The sequence below is a fragment of the Rhineura floridana genome, chromosome 1 (genome assembly GCF_030035675.1).
Source record: "Rhineura floridana isolate rRhiFlo1 chromosome 1, rRhiFlo1.hap2, whole genome shotgun sequence".
Classification (NCBI taxonomy): Eukaryota; Metazoa; Chordata; class Lepidosauria; order Squamata; family Rhineuridae; genus Rhineura; species Rhineura floridana.
The window spans coordinates 295,040,806-295,062,684 of record NC_084480.1 but is presented as its reverse complement, the minus strand read 5'-3'; positions in this window follow the sequence as shown (position 1 = coordinate 295,062,684).

Here is a 21,879-nt window from a genome sequence, read left to right as displayed (position 1 = left end):
GTTCCTTATTTGATCTTTATATTCTTCTGGGGTGTAATCTAAATTGTATTTTGGCATTATGATTGCTTTGTTATTCTTTTTTAGCTTTACTTTGATTTTTGATATTACCACTTCATGATCTGTACCGCAGTCTGCTCCTGGTCTTGTTTTCGCAGAAAGTATGGAACTTCTCCATCTTCTGCTACCAATTATATAATCAATTTGATTCCTATATTGACCATTTGGTGATGTCCACATGTACAGTCACCTTTTCGGTTGCTCAAAAATGTGTTTGCAAGAAACAAATCATTGGCTTCACAGAATTCAGTAAGTCTTTCTCCTGCTTCATTTCTGTCTCTTAAACCCCATTTCCCTACAATTCCTAGTTCTTCTCTGTTCCCTACTTTTGCATTCCTGTCCCCCATGATTATCATCATATCTTGTTTTGGTGTGTGATCAATTTCCTCCTGTACTTCTGCATAAAATCTCTCCAATTCCTCTTCTTCTGTGTTTGCTATTGGAGCGTAGACTTGGATGATGGTTGTGTATTAATAGGTTTCCCGTTTAATCTCACTCAGACCTTGTGTTGTAGCTCCTAATTGCTTTTGCTACATCACTTCTCACTATTAAAGCAACCCCATTTCTTCTTAATTGCTCATTTCCTGCATAAAATAGTTTGTAGTTGCCTGATTGAAAATGTCCCATTCCCGTCCATTTTAATTCACTCACTCCAAGTATTGTAGTGTAGATACATTCCATTTCTTGCTTGACAATTTCTAACTTTCCCTGGTTCATGCTTCTCACATTCCATGTTCCTATTGTGTGCATCGTACAACTCCGGACTCTCCTTTCACATCTGTGGGCATCAACCTCTGGGCTTCCTTTTGGCTTTGACCCAGCTGCATCATTAGTCACAGATCTATTCATACTTGTCCTTTGTTCTTCCCCAGTAGGTTGCTGAGTGCCTTCTGACTAGGGCTGTGGAGTCAGAGTCATGGAGTCGGAGTTGGAAGCAATTTTGGGTGGAGTCGGAGTCAGTAGAAATGTACTGACTCCGACTCCGGCTTCAAAATAAATTTCGATTGACAAATTTTTTAAAATATAAATTCAAAATGTCAAAGAAGCTTCCCATAAAGTCAGCTGTATTTGAGCATTTTGCCATAACTCAAGATGGAAAACATTTTGTGTGTCAGTCTATGACACAGGACCCAGATGAAGACAAATGCTGTGATGCCAAGATCAGCTCATATTCAGGCAGCGATAAAAATGCTCCTATTAGAGCTTCCAATTTAAAAAGACATTTACAGCCCTTTCCAGGGCTGTGGAGTTGGAAGCAATTTTGGAGTTGGAGTCGCAGTCGAAAAATAGAGGAGTCGGAGTTGGAGTTGAAGGTTTGGCATACCGACTCCACAGCCCTGCTTCTGACCTGGGGATCTCATGTTCCAGCACTATCTTGTCCAGCACTATCTCGTCTCATGTTCATAGGGTTTTCATGGTAAGTGGTATTCAGAGGTGGTTTACCATTGTCTTCCTCTGCGTTTGGATGCATCTTAGTCTGGTGTCCCAGCTTTGACCATTCCGCCTTGGGTTCCCCTGCTAGGCGTTTAGCCTCTTGGTCTAGACTCCTGACGGCATTGCTCTCAGCTTCTTCAACACTCTCAAACCCCCTCACCACGTTAAGGTGTGCATCCTAGGGGGGGAATATAGTTGTACACTACAACTGTTCACGCTTACCACATTAACATTCACAGTATGCTGAAGCCCCCTTCATGTGTTGTGGAATCATCTTGGGAGGTTTCTGCAACAAGAGATGAACCGTAGTTTCATCTCTTGCTAGTGCTTACAGTAACCTTTGAAGATTCAGCACCACAAGGGTGGAACCAATTGTGTGGGTCCTTCATGTGTAAATAATCATCTAGGAGTGACAGATGGGAAGGACTGGTGCAATTGGTGTTCCCCACGTGGTAGAATGGCAGAAGCATGAATTACATAAGAACATCAGAGCAGGCCCACAGAATCAGACTAAATGTCCACCTACTCCAGCATTCTGCCCTCACACTGGCCAGCTACATGGCTATGGGAAGCCCAGGAGCATGTTCTAAGTGCAAGAGCATTCTCCACTTGTGATTCCTAGCAACTGGTAGTCAGAGGCATAGTGCCTTCATTGTTGGAGGAGGAACACAGCCATCATGGCTAGTAGCCATTGATAACCTTATCCTCCATGAGGCAGGATCTCTTCCCTCCTGCAGTTTCCAACAACAGAAACATACAGGAATACCCCGCATTAACATATGCAATGGGTCCGGAGTGAGTATGTAAACTGAAAATGTACTTAAAGTGAAGCACTACCTTTTTTTTTACATCGATGCATGTACTGCACTGCAATTGTCATATACGGGCCTAATTGATGTAAACAACGCATTTATAACTAAAATACATGTAAACATAAAATAAAATACTGTAAAATAAAATACTGTACTGTAAACCCTTTAAGAAAAAGATAAGCTTACCTTTAATGTCAGCTGGCAGATGCAAAATGGATGAACGAAAATTTACATGTATTGTAGGAAGGATGAAGGAGAAGCCAAGCAATTGAAGACAAGGGAAAACAATACCAAGAGGCACCCCCCCACACACATACACACGCAAAACCAGAAATGGCAAAAGCCAGAACTAATGATGGGCAGAGACAGAGAGAAAAGTATTCTGGATTAATTAATTCAGAATAAAGACTGCCCTGCTTCAGTTTTCACTAGGGTAAAATTCCCAATCCTATGCAAGTCTACTTAGAAGTAGGTCCCACTGGGTTTGATAGGGTTACTCTCCAATAAGTATACAGATGATATTTTAAAATTACAATACTGTAGACCAATAAAGCAATTCTTTTGGAAAGAAGTGAACACAATTGCTTTTTTACTTTAGTGTGCTACAGAGAGAGAGAGAGAGAGAGAGAGCAAGAGCGCAGACTTCTGCTATTTTGCTCTCAACTAGCTGGGGGGAGGGAAGCCTTCTCCTCAAGTCATAAAACTAGATTTTTTTTAATTGTATCACAATCAATTTAATTTTATCAAATAAAGCAGGAAAGAATTAGAATCTACAGTATAGTACTGTACTGTAAGCACGAGGTGCCCCCCCACACACACACACACTAAGCTGCCACCGACCTAGGCTGCTGCTAGGCTCGGATCGCTACGGCTTGCACCAAGAGACTGTAATGTACAGTGCTGTAAAGTACTATAAAGAACTTAAAGGAGTCAAATTTCTTAGCCTTCAGGTCAGGAAAACAAATTCCTTAGCCTTCAGGTCAGGAGTCGCTCAGATGCCAATGGGAAAATGACGCTGCTGCCGCAAGGCACAAGACACGTGGAACGCAAGTTCGGGCAGTACTTAAGTGTCTGTCAGTGTCCGTAAATGCGAAGTGAGTGTACGTAATCAGGGGAATGGTGGAGAATGGAGTATGTTTGTACTTGCGAGTGTCCGGACACGGTATAAATAGCAAATAGACATTTTATATGTTATCTCATATCAGAAAACAAAGAATCTCTGACAGGCAAGCAGAGGAATAGATAGATGTGTTGGTCACTTATTACTGCCTCTTGGCAACATATAATAGAGCAGCAGGACCACTTAGGTTATTTAAACCTATGTGACACGAGTGTATATTCCCCAGGCAGTCTGCTTGCAAGCAATCTATGACAGACAATAGCACCATGAGATAAAGCAGAGATGACAGAATCCATAAAACAAATAGCACATTTGCCTGAAGACTTGGACAGTTAGACAAAAGGCTGTAATAGAGAACGGGAAAACGGGAAAGATTTCACCTTACATGTTTTTCAAATGTGGCAGACACTTCTAGAAAGCCCCTCCACACACACTTTTGTGCATTGTTCTGGAGAAATCCTTTTTTTCTATAGAAGGGACAAAAAATGCTCTTTCTTTTCACTGGGAAAACTGGATGTTTCTGGGACAATATGGGAGAGCAAAGGTTGCCAACCTTTTGGGACCTGCAGGCACATTTGCGGTTTTTTAAAAAAATATTATTTCAAATGTTTAATCTGCCCTTCCTTCTCAAAGAGAGGCAACAAAAGTGCGTGAAAACAATTTAAAACGATACGGAGGCAGTAGAAGTTCTTAACCAGTGCTTGGAGGCAGTGAGGGGCTGGATATGGGATAATACATTGAAGCTGAATCCTGAAAAGGTAGAGATGGTATATGATCTGAGTAGGGATGGAAAGATCTGTCACTTTCGGTTCTCTCCATTTCTGATTTTCCCAATCTCAAATTCGGTTCTTCACATTTCTGCAACTTAAGAAATTTTCTTTTAAAAAATCCTCATGAAAATTCTCCAGCATTTCAGTGTGAATTTCACCTAATAAAACATATTTTGTAAGACACTTTGACTAATGTACACATTTTTGCAAGCAATTTCTTGTCATATAATGCATTTTGTATATTATTTTCACTCATAAATTAATTTTTATGCACACTTAATATGTGCATATTTGCAGGCATTGGTTGGTGAACTGCATTGCAACATTTGGATAAGTGCAAATTCCAAAGAATGGCTACGTTTCAGTTCTATTATTTCTGAAAGTGCAACTTTGATACATTCAGCTTAAAATGAGAAATAAATGAAATTTCTCTTTCTCTAGTTCTGAGTTACTGAGACCAGAAGGTGGGAAGACAGCCTCTTCTGGAAGGAACAGGCCCTTAGCTTCCAGATGCTCCTGGACCCAAAAGTGTCACTGGGAGCTCGTTGGCTAGGAGTGCCTATTTCCTGCTGCAACTGGGGTTTCGTGTGTGTATGTGTGTTATGCTACCTATGGGTCCTTTTGGACAGAGATGATGCGGCCACTGTAGTCCACACACTGATAACTTCCAGACTGCACTATCCCAATGCACTCTGCACGGGGCTGCCCTTGAAGAAAATTCAAAAACTTTCATTGGTTCAAAATATAGTGGCCAGATTACTGGCTGGGGCTCCATTAAACCTTGTATAATTCCTGTTTTAAAAGAGCTGCACTGGGCTGAATTGAAGGTGCTCACAGTGTTTAAAGCTCTAAATAACTTAGGCCTGAAGACTACTACCTGCATCCCCACAGACCTTCTCAGGTGTTACAATCCACAGAGGGGGTTCTCTTGGTAGTTCTGCCACTCTCAGCAGTGTGGGGAATTGTGGGCTTTCTCTGTGGCAGTCCCTACATCATGGAAGCTCATTACCACAGAGGTGTGTCTTAACAACTTCACTGTAGAGCTTCTTTTGTATGCTGAACACACCTCTTTACCCTGGCCTTTGACAGTTAAGGTCTATATATTTTTCAGCTCTATGTATTTTTCAAGGGAGAAAAAGGTAACCACCTTCACCACCTCATGAATCTGTGTGTGTATGTGTGTGTGTCTGTATGGGTGGGTGGGTGACCACTACTTAGCACAGGAGTGTTGTTCTTGGAAGATTAAGAGCAAAGCCCACTTCACCCAACCTGAGGAGAGAGAGGTCACAGATTGAGAAAGCTTTATCAAACTTTTACTAAAATCAAACTTAGAAGCCCATAGTTTGGTACCATGGGTACCAAACACATAAAAAAGAGCCTGCAGGAATGCATGTGGCTAGCCTCACCCCATAACTGGGGTGGGAAATGGCACAGGGAGGAAAGGGTCCAGATCAGAGCTGCACATGGCCTGCAGAAAAATATGTGGCCATTGTTAAGCACACTTTAATCCTTATCCTGATCTTCTCAAAACTGGCACGTTGGGCCAAATGCCATGTGTGGTGGTCCTGTTCCCAGCCAAAGCATGATCATCTCAATCTGAAAGGGGACTATCTTCAATGTATGCAGGAATCCCCAACATGGGGCTGATGGCAAATCAGTCTCCATAGAAGAAATCCTACGCACATAGAAGTGTCTCCTTTCAGACTGAGCTGAGTATGCATTGGCTGGGAGACAGGGCCATCATCGAGGGGGCCGTCTATCCTTGTGCATTCCCTCTGGCTCCTTCATGTGTTTGGTACCCACAGATGAATAGGCCTAAAGCTGGTGTAGCAAGCAGGGCTTTTTGCTGCTGTACATAATCCTACAATCATGAAATAGTTTATGTGGGTTTTTTTTTTTAAAAAAAAGGTGTAAGTGGCAAGACCGCATTTTGAAACAAGCCCAACATGCCAGTTTTGAAAAGATCAGAATAAGGATTAAAGTGTGCTGAACACTGTCCACATATTTTTCCACAGGCCATGTGCAGCTCCGATCTGGACCCTTTCCTCCCTGTGCCATTTCCCACCAGACCCCCCCACCTCCAGTTGGAATTTGCTCCTGAAGATGCTATTTCCACTAAACAAGACTTTGTGTGTGGGGGGGGTGATTTCTGATGAGAAACGGCACTCTTCAGTTCTGATCCTGTATGACTTTGCAGAAAAATTAAGTGCCCAGGTTTTTTTTAAGTGTTCTTAATGTAACATGACTTTCTTCACATAGCTGTACTGAAGGGGATTCCTCATTAGAGCATTTGAAGAAACCTTCTGAAACAAAAGGAAATGGTTGCTGCAGCTCAGAAACCCTGCCCATGGCACTGACAGAGAAAAGCTGGTTAATATATTAGTACCAAATGTGATAATTGAAGACATATTGGGACATTGCCAATAGACATCTGACATGTATGTCTTAGGCTGCTTTCAGACATGCGACTTATTGTGGTAGTTTAATGGATTTAAATGATAGCACTTCTGTCCGGATTTCTAAAATCCCTTTCACGGTGCAGTACCTGTTGCATTAAGGAACCATGGCTTTTTCAGCCAATATATCAGTATTTCACACAACTTTCACACAGATGCATGAATGTCTTGTTTTCATCCCACACCTGTTATACACATACTCACTGTTCCCCACTATGTAGGAGGTCTAAGAGCTCATCCCATTGCTATGCAACCCCTCTCTGTTTAGCATCCGACTTTTTATTATTTAGTTGAATAGACACATGGGGGGGATGCTGCTGCTATTTGCACCTACGCCAGAATACCAGTACAATTTTGTTGGGGGGAAAACTGCGCACCTAAAGGGCAGGAACTCACTGCATGCTGGGATGCCTGTTGGGTGAGCAGCTGGAGCTAGCAAAAAAACTCCTGCGATTTCCCAGTTTCTCAGGCTTGCAAACAGATTATTTCTGGTATTATTTATCACAAAAATTAGCACTAAGCATGCACTATATTCCACCAGAATTCTATAACTAGCTTGTACATCATGTGAAAGATCAAATATAAAGCACCAGCTACCAGGTAAGAAATTGTCAGAATAATGGAATGAAGTGCAGTGTGAAAGCAGCCTCAGTATTGTATGGTAGAATCTGTGTTGCATGCCTGGTGAAGTTGCAGGAAACCTTTTCGCCATGCACACAGCTGATGAAATATAGTACATGAAAATCACTTCTTTTTAGGAAATTGTGTACCCAGAGTGTTTTCCCAAAGTGAGAAACACATGTGCCTGTTTATCTGCACTGAATGTCCATCCTATGTAACACTGCCAGTCAGAGTTGCCAGTACTGAGCCAGATGGACCAGAGTAGTAGACAAGTACAATCATCATCGTCATCATCCCATGGCAACTTAAGGACTAGAGCCAACTTCCTAATATACAATGGATGCTGAAGAACTTGGTGAGATTAAATTCCCAAATGGATTAACCTAAACTGCAACACTCAGATTAATACACAGATCAGACCTGGATCAGATTCCAGGATGAGGTGGACAGATGGATGGCTGGTTTCTTTCTTTTTTTACAGATACAAGCCACTTGGAATAGTTAAAAAGTGTGGCTCTTGATACATTGAAAAAAGAGCAACCTGATGTAGTGAAATTTAGGCTAAGACTTTTTAAAAAAATTGCCTGAGTTTTATTGGCAAGTATTTTTTTAAAAAAATATTTGCTAAGAACCATAGTCAGTGACTGCTTATCATCTGTTATGTTTGACACATGATGTTATTGGGTTGTATTCAGCATAGTGCTACACGGATTGTTCTATTAGTGCAAGGATTTCTCCTTAGGCAACAGAAGCATCTTTCACTTACCTCCCCCCAGAACCCCCTAAAACTGTTTTGTAGGTTCTCCCAAACCTCCAGAGCAGATTTGGGGATGGCGTGGGAAGCACACAGGTGGAGGAGAGGGGGTGAAATCCCCTTGCACTAGTGATAATGCTTGTGCTAGTGCAAAAATGTAATTTGAGTATTGCCCATTATTTTTATTTCATTATTCTTCTTTTATTTCTCCATTGCTACAATTTTTGTAGACATATTTAAATATGTCCTTCGTTGTTTTAAATTTAATATTCAGTTGTTATGCAAGCCTTTTCAGGGTTATGATTCTGTGCAATAAGTAAACATAAATAAATGGTGTATAGTTGCAACTATCAAAGCACCAGTGTTGATGGAGTTTCATTGATGACTTCACTGGGAAAACTCCAGAATCAGAAGAGAAGGAATTCAATCCACATAATAAGTGTTGCCCTTATTATTTTTCCCAAGGTCCATGTTGGGTAAACATAACAACTGCCACCTGGAGTACATATTTAGAATTGGATCACTTTGCTTATACCAGCTAGTTTCTGAGTGCTATTTAATGATTGCCAATGACACAAATATATACAGCTGCTTCCTCAATATGCATGTTGACAGAAGGTGTTTTTGGAAAGAGGGTATCTGGAAGTCTAGGGCACCCTAATCCAGCAATAGGAGATAAAAAGTCAAATCTGTAGGGCCTGGACAAGATTCCAAACTGTGCATATTAGTTCTCTGCCAAAAAAAGAAAAAATCCCATTCTTTTTACCATTCTCCATCAATTAATGCAAAAAAGAAATTGCATTCTGAAGCTATCAAGGGAGACAGAAAATACTGGTGAAATTTTCCTGCATAGAAAGTGCAGGGTTTTGTTGAGCTCACCTTATTTTTGAGGAGGTGGTGGGGGGGGGGTTATGAGTGAGTAGTCATTCTACACATCATCTCACTGGTGGTCTGCATTCTACAGCTTTCTTGAGTGCCCATTCTTCCTGAAAATCCAGTAGCATTCTCAGCTGGACTTCCCTTTAAGTGTGGGAAACCAAGGAGACTGCCTATCATGTTTTTAAAGATGTTTTGTTTTAATATATTTTAAAGCCTGTTTTTATGGTGTTTTAGAGTGTTTTTAGTGTTTTTGTTTGCCGCTCTGTGCTCCTACTGGGAGGAAGGGTGGGATATAAATTTAATAAATAAATAATGTGCCTGCTAGCTGTTCATTGTTATTTTTAATGAAGTGTTAAATGAAGGGGTGTTTGTTTGGATGTTGTTGCTGTTTTTACTTTTAAAGAAATCATTGCTGAAGGCAAAAGAAAAGGTTTCCCTTAAAAACAAAATCAGAAAGGGCACCAAGCTCAGAGACTTGGTAGCCAGTTTCACCCACTTGAGTGAAAGCCCACCAGAAGACTTGATAAGCTAATTCCTCCCATGGGATCTTTTTCAAGAAAGGAAACACAGGAACTTTGTGGAGTCTGCACAGTGCTGGAGAAAGGTTTAATGGAAAGAAAAAGCACCCTGACCCACCCCACAACAACAGGGAGAAAGGGTGGGATATAAATGTAATAAGTAAATAAATCAATAATTTCAACCCCATTCTCTATGAAATTATAAAGAAATTATAAAGCACCCTGAGAATGAGTCAGGAAAGGAGACGCCTCTTTTATGGGGAAAGAAAACTTTTCAGAAATTGGAGGACAGGTTTTGGCACAGCACTAGTGCATACGGAGAATTGTTTCCAAAGTTATTTCACGAGAGTCCTAGGACTGAATTCCTTTTCACGATATCTCATGTCTAGGGTTGCCAGGTTCAGGGCCTGATGATCCTGTATCTTTAGGAGAAGAGAAAGTCAGCCAAGTGCAGGCCTGGCCTCCAAGAGGTCTTCTGTATCTTTAAAAGTTGTGCAGGGGAAAGGGAGAATTCCACCTTGTGGTTTTTCCTATTACAGTGTTGCAAGAACACACTTGGCTGACTTTCTCTTCTCCTAAAGATACAGGATCAGTCTCAGGCCCTGAACCTGGCAACCCTACAGTCGCTTGACAAATTCAAAGCAGTCCCTGAGCTTTTTTTTCACTTGCGTGTACATTATTATTGTGAATACTTTCTAGAGCGCTTCTCAGAATCCACCAAAAAATACTTGAGAATATTTGACCAGAAGCATCAGGCTCTTACAACAGTGATTGCACTGCAGTGTCTTGCTGAGGGGCTGCTCTGTTTCTCCCGACAAAGGATCAGTGCCTTTAACTGCAGGCATTAATTTCAGAGGCACGTTCCCCCCCCCCCCCCGTGTTAGGGAGTACAGATGGGGAAGAAATTCAATTCACATTTAAAGGCAAACCTACCCAATCCACACTTTCTGAAATAAAAGGAGAACCAGAGCACAGCCATCCTTCACAATTTGCACTTTCCAAATGTTGGGAAGGGTGACAGTGGTTGGATTGAGAAACTTGTTACCTTGAAACACTCACTTACAGGACAGATGTTCCTAGAGGTAATGTTATGGGTTTCAGGAAACGAGGGATCCAAGGGGCAGAATTTGAAAGTGGGTATGGATACTGTGCTTGTTTTATGAAGTAATAAAAGGGCAATTATATGTTTTTTTGGCTCAGAGTTGCTAATGGCATTGATGGATTGGTTTCAGCCTTTTAAAGTTAATTAATCCTTGTGCTTTCAGTATCATGATATTGACACAAAAGGAAAGCAAAGCAAAAATAAAATAAAATAAAATATCAGATCAATGTAGTGATTCAGACTATTCAGATTGTATTGAGTAAAGCATAACGAATCTAAATAACGCCCTGCTTGCCGCGTAGCTGGCAGGCTGGGCACAATTGCAGGTTGGGACGAAGCTGCTGCCTCCATCTTGAATGAAGGCAAAGTCGCATGTTGTGTCTATGATGCGAGCACGATGCAGCAGACCTTAGGGGCAGAGCTGCTGTGCTTATTTAAGCCCAGCCACCCCTCCTACCTTCCTCTTGCAGCTGCGACACCCATCCTGCCCTCCCTCTTTTATGGTGTGCCTAGGGGTCACTTCGGGGCTGAGTAGGAAAATTTATCCTGCCCACCCTTGTTGGCGGGCAGGTTTTTTGCCTGCTCCACACTATGGGAGGAGGAGGGAATCAGGTTATGGGGCGTTGTTATTAATAGGTGGTTTTGGCTAATTGGCTACTTGACATTAAGAAAGGTTAATGCCCTCTCAGGGCAGTTCGTTATAGCACTGGTAGCGGGAAGGTGCGGGAAGGGAATAGTTAAGGACAGCTAGGTGGCCCCCTTAGGCACCTTTGAAGGTGATTGGCGGTTCCGGTGGCCTGTCTGTCACAGCTATGTGGCTCGAGGACAGGATATGGGCTGCCTTTGGGGCCAACTCATCTCATCTACCCAGGGGTTATTCACAGAGCTTGGAAAAGTTACTTTTTTGAACTACAACTCCCATCAGCCCTAGCCAGCATGGCCACTGGATTGGGCTGATGGGAGTTGTAGTTCAAAAAAGTAACTTTTCCAAGCTCTAGTTATTCGGCCCCAGGTGGGGATGACGTGGGAAGGCCCCCAACTCACCTACAAGGTATGGTCAGGGTAAGGGGTAAGCACATGGGCTTGCCCTTACCCCAACAGGGGCTGGTCGCCCGAGAGCTGTTCGGCAAACTACTTGCTCATAGACAGTTCCCGCACCTAGGCTTCCCTCTGCAGATCACTTTAAATTGGGTTTTTTCTTGCTGTAATTTAATAAAGTGGCCCTTGTTCAACCCAAGCTGATGTCTCTGTGTTTTATTTCATCCCTTAACTGCAATAATTAGTTGTTTATTTGTAAAATAATATGCTCTCTTCTAGGTCTCCCCCTTCTAGGCTTTCCTGTCATGATTTTCTTTTTATAAATGTGAAGTCTTGTGACAGGTATTAAGCATTTTCTCCACTTCATTACATATCAAATAGTTTGTTAATAGTCTCTGTGCTTTCTTCTGCCATGAAATGGGTGGTCATTATGTCTTCACCAGCAAGGGGTGGATTCTCTGGTATACAGCTTCTAGGCTTTTGAACTGTTGATCCCAGGCTATGGTTTAAAGGCACACAAGGCCAGCACCTTGCTGAAGCTAAGCAGCATCAGGTCTGGTCAGTGCCTGGATGGGAGACTGCCTGGGAACCATATGTAAGCCTCCTTGGGTTTCATGAAAAGAAATGTGGGGTATAAACGTAATAAATAAATAAATAATAAATAAAACTGGACATTTGATCTGATCGGCAATCATTTCTTCAATGTTATGTCCCCTTGTTTTCACAGTGTGGATTGGAGTCAAAGGGTGATTCTAGACCGTCACTATTTTTTACATGCCGGGTAATTGAGGTTGCAGAATTAACACTGATTTGTTGCTCTTGTGCAACAAATCGACTCCCCCACCCCTCCAGAATCAGACTTTTTGTGATAAGGAAAGTGATTGGGGATATTCACTAGAAAGTGTGAGATAACAATTTCTTCATGCAACATCACATAACAATTGTACAGCTCAACTACTTGTGTAGCCAGGTACACAGATTGTACACTCATTGAATGTAGCATGTGAACAGGGTCCTAACCTCTCTGCAAACAAATAAAAATGAATGCTCAGTAAAATAGCCAATATCATTCTAACCTCCTCACAAACTGTGCGCAAACAATTCAGGATGAATGCTCAGTAAAGAGGCCATCTGGATGTGGTCACAGTCTACAGTCACCTCACTGTCCAAGGAAGGAAAAAGGAAATCAAGAGAGAGATTATTTTAGGCATCAGCTAGCATTGAGGTCAGGTCCAATTAGCATTTAAAGATGAACCTACCTAATTCACACTTCCCAAAACAATATACAAACCCAAACTCCACCATCCTTCAAAACTCACATTTCTCCCAGTTTTGCAGTGTAGTTCTCCAGCCAAGTAATGTGCACAAAAATGCATATACTAGTCAGGATAAAGTGTGCATTATAGTAGAGAAATCTATATGCAGAATATCTTACGAAAAGCGGGATTGGACCAAGATGAAGGAGGTGTGAAAATTGGAGGGAGAAATATCAATAATTTAAGATATGTAGATGATACCATACTACTAGCAGAAACCAGTAATGATTTGAAACGAATGCTGTTGAAAGTTAAAGAGAAAAGCACAAAAGCAGGACTACAGCTGAACTTTAGAAAGACTAAAGTAATGACAACAGAAGATTTATGTAACTTTAAAGTTGACAATGAGGACATTGAACTTGTCAAGGATTATCAATACCTTGGCACAGTCATTAACCAAAATGAAGACAATAGTCAAGAAATCAGAAGAAGGCTAGGACTGGGGATGGTAGCTGTGAGAGAACTAGAAAAGGTCCTCAGATGCAAAGATGTATCACTGAACACCAAAGTCAGGATCATGCAGACCATGGTATTCCCGATCTCTATGTATGGATGTGAAAGTTGGACAGTGAAAAAAGCGGATAAGAGAAAAATCAGCTCATTTGAAATGTGGTGTTGGAGGAGCATGGACTGCAAAAAAGACAAATAATTGGGTGTTAGAACAAATTAAACCAGAATTATGTCTAGAAGCTAAAATGATAAAACTGAGGTTATCATACTTTGGAGACATCATGAGAAGACAGGATTCACTAGAAAAGACCAAAATGCTGGGAAAAACAGAAAAAGAGGAAGGCCAAAGAAGAGATGGATTGATTCCATAAAGGAAGCCACAGACCTGAACTTACAAGATCTGAACAGGGTGGTTCACAACAGATGCTATATTGGAGGTTGCTGATTCATAGGGTCACCATAAGTTGTAGTCGACCTGAAGGCATATAACAACAATAAGGCAAAGCTGAATAAAATAAAGTGTACATTAGGAAAAGTCACACTAAAATGCTGATGAATTTTCATGAGAACCTTTTTTTAAAAAAATGCAAAATGAAGTGCAAACCTAGAGAACTGAACTTAAGATGATTAAAATGAGAAACTAAAATTGACAGATCCACCCATTCCCCACCCAGAGGCTACCCCACTATCTGAAGATCTGCAATAGTAGAGACTGAAATAACTCTGTTGAGACCCATTTGCAGCTCAGGAACGTCCCCCATCACCCTAGGACCTCAAACAGCAGGGACAATGATGGGCTGGGCCTAGGCTAAAGCTCAGGTCCAGCAACACAGTGCCCATGATAAGTGTGCTTGTTTATACAAACTCTCTGATCCCTAATATTTTGTTCTGAATGAATCAATGAACTTTCCATTCCAGGGTAACAAAAGACATGCCATTTTCCAATGACTGGTTTTAAGCCTTTGACTTAACTACTGAATGGCATCAATAACGTCAGATTCAGGTGCCCATCAGAAACTGCAAAGTATACAACATAAAATGGCTGCAGACAGGAGAGAATGACCAGAGAGGATTGTGTTGACTCACAATGAACCCTCAAGATGGGAAGCTTATTCAAAACAAAATTGCTAACCATGGTGCAGGCATCTACTAAGAAAACTGAAAAATTGCTACCTGGTCATTTGAGGTTTCGGTGCCTGTCTCAGAAAGAATAAGAATACTTAACAGATGACTCCATCTGTTAAAAAGTATAATATCATTGCTTAGATCTGCAGTACAGAATCAAAATGCCCTTTCATAGTTCATTGGGCCTTTTCTGGAAAAGCTGATGTGTATCTTTCTATGGTTAATGTTGGGACTCTGAACAATGGAGCAGAGGAATTTTAATAACTGTCTTAAAATTGTCAGTGTGATCATTAGGCAGAAAACAATTAGGATTGAATGGAGCCTGGTAAAGGATGTGGTGGAGGAAAAATCTACAGGAAGGGCATATGAGGCCCTCATTAACTAAGAGCTCAAAGTATTTTGTCACTCTGAGCAAGGAAAACATTCCGCCTTACTATGCTGCCAGCAGCATAACACTGAATCATGAAATTTATCAAGAATAATGAGGATCTTTTTTGTCCTTGCGAAGCAACAATATAGTTGACTAAATAAAAATGAAAACAGCTCATGGCACAAAAACTAGAGATGTGGCAATGTTCAAAAAGCTTGAGCTCAGAACTGAAGTTTGAGAGTACGTAACTGCAGTTTCTGGGTCACGTGCAAAGGAAGCCTCACATAAAGCGCACTGCAGTAATCCAATCTTGAAGTCACCAATGTCTGAAGTACTGCAGTCAGGCTCTCCCAGTCTAGGACCAGTTACAGCTGTGTTTTATAAGTGCAGCTGAAAAAAGGCACTTCTAGCCACTGAGACTACCTGGGCCTCCAGTGACAGAGCTGGATTCAGAAGCACCCCCCGACTGTCTACCTTCTCCTTCAGGGGAAATGCAACCCCATCCAGGACAAGCAATTTCTCAGATATGAGAACTACTCACCCAACGTGACTCTGGTTGCTGGGTTGATTTTTTTTTTTGTCCAGAAACCCCCAAAAGGCCTCATGTTGAGCTGCACATATTGGGAAAATCAGAAATTAGACTTGAGTTACAGCCTAGATGGCCAGTCAGCCAGTAAGCTAACTGTAGTGTACACAGCAATATTTCTATTCCTCAAGGGCTGTTTTCATTCATTGCCATCAAGTACTCAAGAAAAGAAGAAAAAATAGCTGCTATGATTGTGAGTGTAGTGAACGCTTTGAAAGAGTAAAGGATCATTTAGGGTAGCCATTTATTCAGATCACTTTAAGTTTTCTCCTGCTCTACTCACTATAATAACTCTTACCTCTTACTGTAGGCAAACAAATGTGCTTCTTTATTGCTGGCTGGATAGAGAACACAACTGATACTGAAACTGAAAAGTGGAGCAAAGGAAAGTCCAAGGGGTGAAGTCTAACTCAGACCCATAATACAAAGTTCTAATATTTAATTCTCCAAGGATTATATTACTATACAGGCTGGATGCAGTGCTTCCCCCCCCAATCACTTAAGTAATTATAGGGTGATTGTGATCATGATCAGGGGAAGTTGTGAGTGAGCAGACTTTTGGAGGCTCTTCCTGTCCTCAAAATAAGGGCCTGTGTTATTCACTGAATTTTTCAGAGGGTCCTGTTCTTAAATTGCTCCTGTTCTTAAAATAAGCTGTCATTCTTTAAATGGAGGTTGTCACAGTATGTCATGTCACAAGTTAAAAAGAGGACAATTTCACACAAAAATCCTGGGGATCAGTGCTGGTTGGGGGCATCAAGATCAGAAGTGTTAACATGTGGGGAAAATAAGTTTTCCTCCTCTTCAGTGGTGCAGATTGGTAGTTTTAGACTCTGGACTTAGCAGTCTTACAGCCCCCCTTAGGCTGCCATGTATATGCCATGCTGACATTTCCCTTGCCCCCATTCCCACGGTCATTCCTCCCCCCCCATCACTTTTGTTAGCAATTTGCAATCACTTTTGCAAGGCAAGTAACTGCCAAGTAACTGGAAGTCAGTGAAAGAAGTTACAGTTCAAGACTGATATGGGTGTCTATGGCCAGCAGCTTTATTGGAGAGACTGATAAACAAATACAAGCAGCAAGAAATGCCAGGGGTATTTGTTTCAATGATTTTATGAAAAATGTTTTGGGTTTATACAGTGGAATGGGGATAGAAACAACAGGAGATCTATTCCCATGGCCATTGTGTGCTACATTCCTGGTTTGTCAGGGCAAAACAAACAAACAGATATCAAACCCTGTTTTTTTTTTAAAAAGAAATATTCAGAGCATGTGCAGTTTCTTATTATAAAATCACTTAAATCAAAGCATCATCTATTCTAGACCATGGTAATACAATGGAGTTTGCTTCTGCTGCCCAAGTGCCAAAAATATTTACTTGAGAACAAGCCCCATTTTGGTTTAGAACAGGACAATGTACTTTAATAACGAGCATCCCTAACTATGTACATGCTTGGTTGACAATAAAATGATTGTAGGGGGGAGCATGTGTAGCAACTTGCATCAACCCTGGTCGACCACAGCATGCTCATGCTGGCCCAGGTGCTGATGCAAGGCCTGTTTGCCCCTGTCAACTACAACTCTCTGGAAGGTCATGGGGGGAGGGTACTTTGGCTCTGAGGTCCAGCCGTACTGCACCACTGCTTCTTTTCATCACCTTCGGTGTTGGCTGGTACCCTTTGCAGCTGCCTTAAAGCAGGGAGACCAACAGCAGGTGGAGCCAGATCCAATGACAGGATCTACGGGAAGAGTTTTGACTGATTTCTACTAGATTGTCAAGTGTTTCTGACTCCAAGTTGTTTAACAATAGCAACAAAAAAATGACTTTCCCACCTAAATTAGGCTGCCGAAATGAAGAAGACTAACTCGGAGTGGTCTTTTGTGCAAAATGACTGTGGGCTCAGGTCAAGTTTAGTACTGAAAACAAATTCTTAGGCACCCAGTTCTTTAATTTTAACAGTGTATCTTCTGCATCTCTGTCTAGTTTATAGATTTGTGGTGCTAGTTTCTTTCTTTCTAGAACAAAATAGATCTAACAAGCCTTAAGTCTGTCCACCTCTGTTTTAGAAGGTTTACATCTTAGAAGAATTCGAGAACCATTCCCTAACATTACATCTCCTGTGTTTAATAATATTTGGTAGAATAAATTTATTTCTGTAACAAAGATATCCATGGCAGCCAATAAATAAGTGAAATTATTATTGCAAGTAAGTGACACTATTTACTTCTAGCCAAGTGCATAGTATCAAAGGAACTGTGTACATCTGGAAAAATAGTAATTCCATGGAAGTTGAAAGTCATTCTGAAATCATTCCTTGTCACACGCAGCCTCAATTAATGTGAAAGATATTATGAAGGTGACACAAGAAATATTCTGCTACATTTTCTGATAGTGAGTACTGTCAACTGCACATTACATGTGTTCCACTTCCACATTCTACAGTAAGTCATTTGTCCCCTCTCAGCACAATCCGAAGTGTTGTCATTACCTATAAATCCTGAAATAGCTTGAGCCTCAACTACTTTCTCTACAATATCCTATCACAATCCCCAGGACTGACTGAGTGCACTCTCTGTACAATTCCATTTTGGGACCAACTTTCAAACATTGCAATCTCCAACACTGACTGGAAGTGCTTCATAATATGGTCTGGTCATCAACAACTTTTTGACAAAGCTCATTTTCTCTGGACGTTCACCAGAGCCAGAACCCAGATATGTTTTGGAAGCACTGCAAGCATTTTTTTCTTTGAGCAGACCAAGAGTAGCTGGCAATCTGGGTATCTTTTTTATTTTAGGATTTTAAAATAACAAGTGGTTACTTTCTTTGAGCCTTTTGGGATTAAGTGGGGTATAGAGAAATGAAACAAGTAGAATAATGAACATATGGAACACCCTCACACAAACTGGGAAGTCAAACAGGATTGGACATAGAGATGTCAGGCGTCCATTTTTTGCCCAGACACTCTGGTTTTTGGGAGTCCTCTCCGGGTCTCCAGGTGAGCCACCCCAATCTCCAGACTCTTGGCTTTCATTTTTTTTAATAACGTTCCTAGGTAGTCTGGTTCAAGAAATATACACCAAAATGTCAGCTCACCCCCAACTTCTGTTTGTTCTGGCTGCTCTAATCCCTGCCCTTTTAGGTTTTTAGCCAATAAGTGAAGTCAGGGTTGTGATTGACAAGAGGTTTGCTGACCTCCAAGCAATAGCTAGAACCCATTGCAAATCCTGAAAAGTTTCCTTCTCCTGTTTGTCTGCACATCAGAAGTTGAGTGAGTGCGTAACTTTCAGTAGCAGCATTATTGCCTTTCTACTATAATATTTCAGGACATCTAGAACTGAAGATCACAGCAGGATCTTGATAGGCATACACACTAAACAATTTCATTTATTATGATTATAATAAAAGTGTACATGCAGGGTTTTCTTAATTACTTGCAAAAATAGCATATTATACATTTTATCTTTCAAATAATTTTTGAACAGAAATTTGAAAAAGTGTACATGGTTCAGCTTATGATGCCATTACAATATGTTATACTTTTCTAATTATAAGGAGCAAAACAAGTTTAAATTTTACTGGGCTGTTCAAGTAGGCAGGTTATTTGTCTAATTCATAGCCTGTTTTGAAAACCTTCCCAATATGAAGCTTTAATCGTATACTCACTTTTCTGGGAGTAAAGCTGCAATGCTAATCCCACATACCCAGGAATAAATCCTATTGAATTTAGTAGGACTTACTTTTGAGTAGACATGGTTAAGATTATGCTGTAAATCAATGGGACTTTTGAGTAAACACAGCAAAGTTTGTGTTGTAAATCTTTCTCTCCTTGTCCAATCCTTTCTTTTAAAACAACTAAACAGAGCTTACTTAGAATTATTATTAGAATTATAATTTATTATCCACCCTTCACCCAAAGGTCACTGCTTTTATTTGGTAGGAAACTGATACTTTTAGTTTGATACTTTAAAAAAAAGTTCTGCAATGACCAACTGGTTTTGACAATAAACTATTATATAGAGTTTATGTATTTTTACATCTCCAGTGTGTGTATATATGGAATCTTTCCAACAACCCTGTGAGGTAGGGTTGGAAATCAAGGCAGCTCACAACAAGAAATAAATCCATTTAAAATTGAATAACACGAAAACAAGCATTAAAAAGTTGGAAAACAGCTTAAAGTGGCATGATTCTGAAATTTGTGTTAGGTGAGTGACATTCTTCATCATTTGAGGTTGTAGTCCTGTGCACCCTCCCCTATTTATGTAAGCCCCACTGAAACATCGGGACTTGCTTCTGAGCAAACAAGCATAGGATTGCATATAAATATCTTTACAGGTTGTGTAAATAATAAACATCTTTGACAATCATGCTTATATAAATATTTATTCATACCGTGTCCCAATAATTATTTGATTTCACACTATGGTTGTAGATTATTACTTCCTCTGCATTTTAAGTGTGCCCTTCTTGCTTGGGGTAGTCATGGTTCCCCTTCGTTGTTTTCATCCAGAGGGGCAGAGTGATGGTTAATAGTCCATGGCCACCCAGTACACTTTATAGCTCATTTCCATTTTGAAAAATTAATTACAACAATTTACATGCAGGCAAAGTTTATGAAGTAGATCCACACAATACATTTAAAGCACATCCAACTCTCATTTAAAGTGCATGCCCCCAAAGAATCCTGGGAAGTGTCATTTTCCCCTCACAGTTATAGTTCCCACCACCCTTAATAAACTACAGTTCCCCTGATTCTGTGTTGGAATTCATGTGCTTCAAATGTATGTTGAATGTGCTTTAAATGAATGATGTGTTGTGCATGTATTAGTGAATTGAAAATAACAACTTTAAAAGATAATTTTTAATGAGAGGAAGGGCAGTAACTCAGTGGTAGGGCACATGCTTTGCATGTCCAAAATCCAATCTCTGGAAAAGACTATTGCCTGCAGAGCCAATGCTAGTCCATGTCATCAGTACTGAGCTAGATAGTACCAAAAGGCCTGAGTTGGTATAAGGCAGATTCCTTTGCCCCTAAAAGAGGAAAGGGACACAAGGGGCACAGTGACTCTGAAATTTATTTTTGTATTTTACTTACAACATTTACATATCATAACCCATAATTTAGAAAGCACACCTTGAACTTGGCCTTGTAGCAAATCAACAACCAGTGCAGATTTCAGAGCAGAGGTATTATGTGCTGATAGGGTCTCCCAATATCAGCAATTGTGCTGCAGCATTCTGCACTAACTGCAGCACCTGGGTCAGGATGTGCTTCATGGAGGTTTCTATTAACTTGGCTGACTGGCTGCCAGGTTTTTTTAGTTTTGGTTTTTGGTTAGGAACCTTGACTGGTTGTGGTATGCTGAGTTTTCTGCCTTACTCATAGGAATTTTGTTGTGGTTAGTATGGTATTGCATTTATGAAATCATTGCTGTCTTTTCTTTTCCTTGTTCTACTTGCATTTCATTTACCTCTGACCTCACTCCCTTACATCCATAGAAACAACAATAGTGGTTCCATGTGGTTAGCTCAACCCCCTTAAACCCATTGATGTTTGCATGATGGTTTCTTTCTTGCCCAATAATGGTTAAAGAGAATTCACATACTGGGAAGTGTGGCTTCAATTGCTGTTGTTCCCAAACTACTGCCTCTGAAGGTAGACCAAACCATGTGTGTTTTCTCCCTGTCACCTATTCACTCTCTAGAATTAGTTTGGCTGTCAAAGTGAGTTTATAGCAGCCCACAGGTTAGGCGGGAAAGGATAGGGAATCTGCTTAACTTACTCATTTTTCAGACTTCTCTCTGTAGTGAAGGGTCAAGTCTGTAAAGAGGTTTGGAGCAGCCACATTAAAAGGTAGGCAGGGCATTCCAGGCAGGAGGTTGCCAACCCTGCTTTGATATGGATATATTTGCAGAGGATCCCTAGTCAAGCCTTACCAACAGCACAATCCTTACCATATCTACTCAGAAGTAAGTCCTGGTGAATTCTATTGGGCTTAGTGTGTTTAGAATTGCAGCCTTCAGGGGCATCCATCTTTACTCCTGAATTCTCCTATCTAACATTTCAAGAACATGAGGCTCCCTTCTTCCTACAGTGGCCTTCTGGTGACTGGCCTGGCCTGAGGGAACTTAAACATTATTGCCAGAAGCAAGTAGGCTAGATTAAATGTTCCCTACACAGGCTTCCTAAGCAAGTGAGAAAAAATGATTCTGTCATGTCAGCTGGACCTGGAAATACCCTCATTTAGCTAAAATTTCTATCTTAATTTTCAATCGGAGATATATTTTTTGTTTGAGTGGTATGCCCCAAGCAACTGTGACTGATGCTTAACATATCATGCTTAATGACATCACTAGGGCCCTGCTCCATGACATCACTAGGGCCCACCCTTGAAATCTCAGGGTTTGGGATGCTGAGCTGGCAACCCTAATTGGACATAAGGTAGGCCACATCACTTGTTTAGTT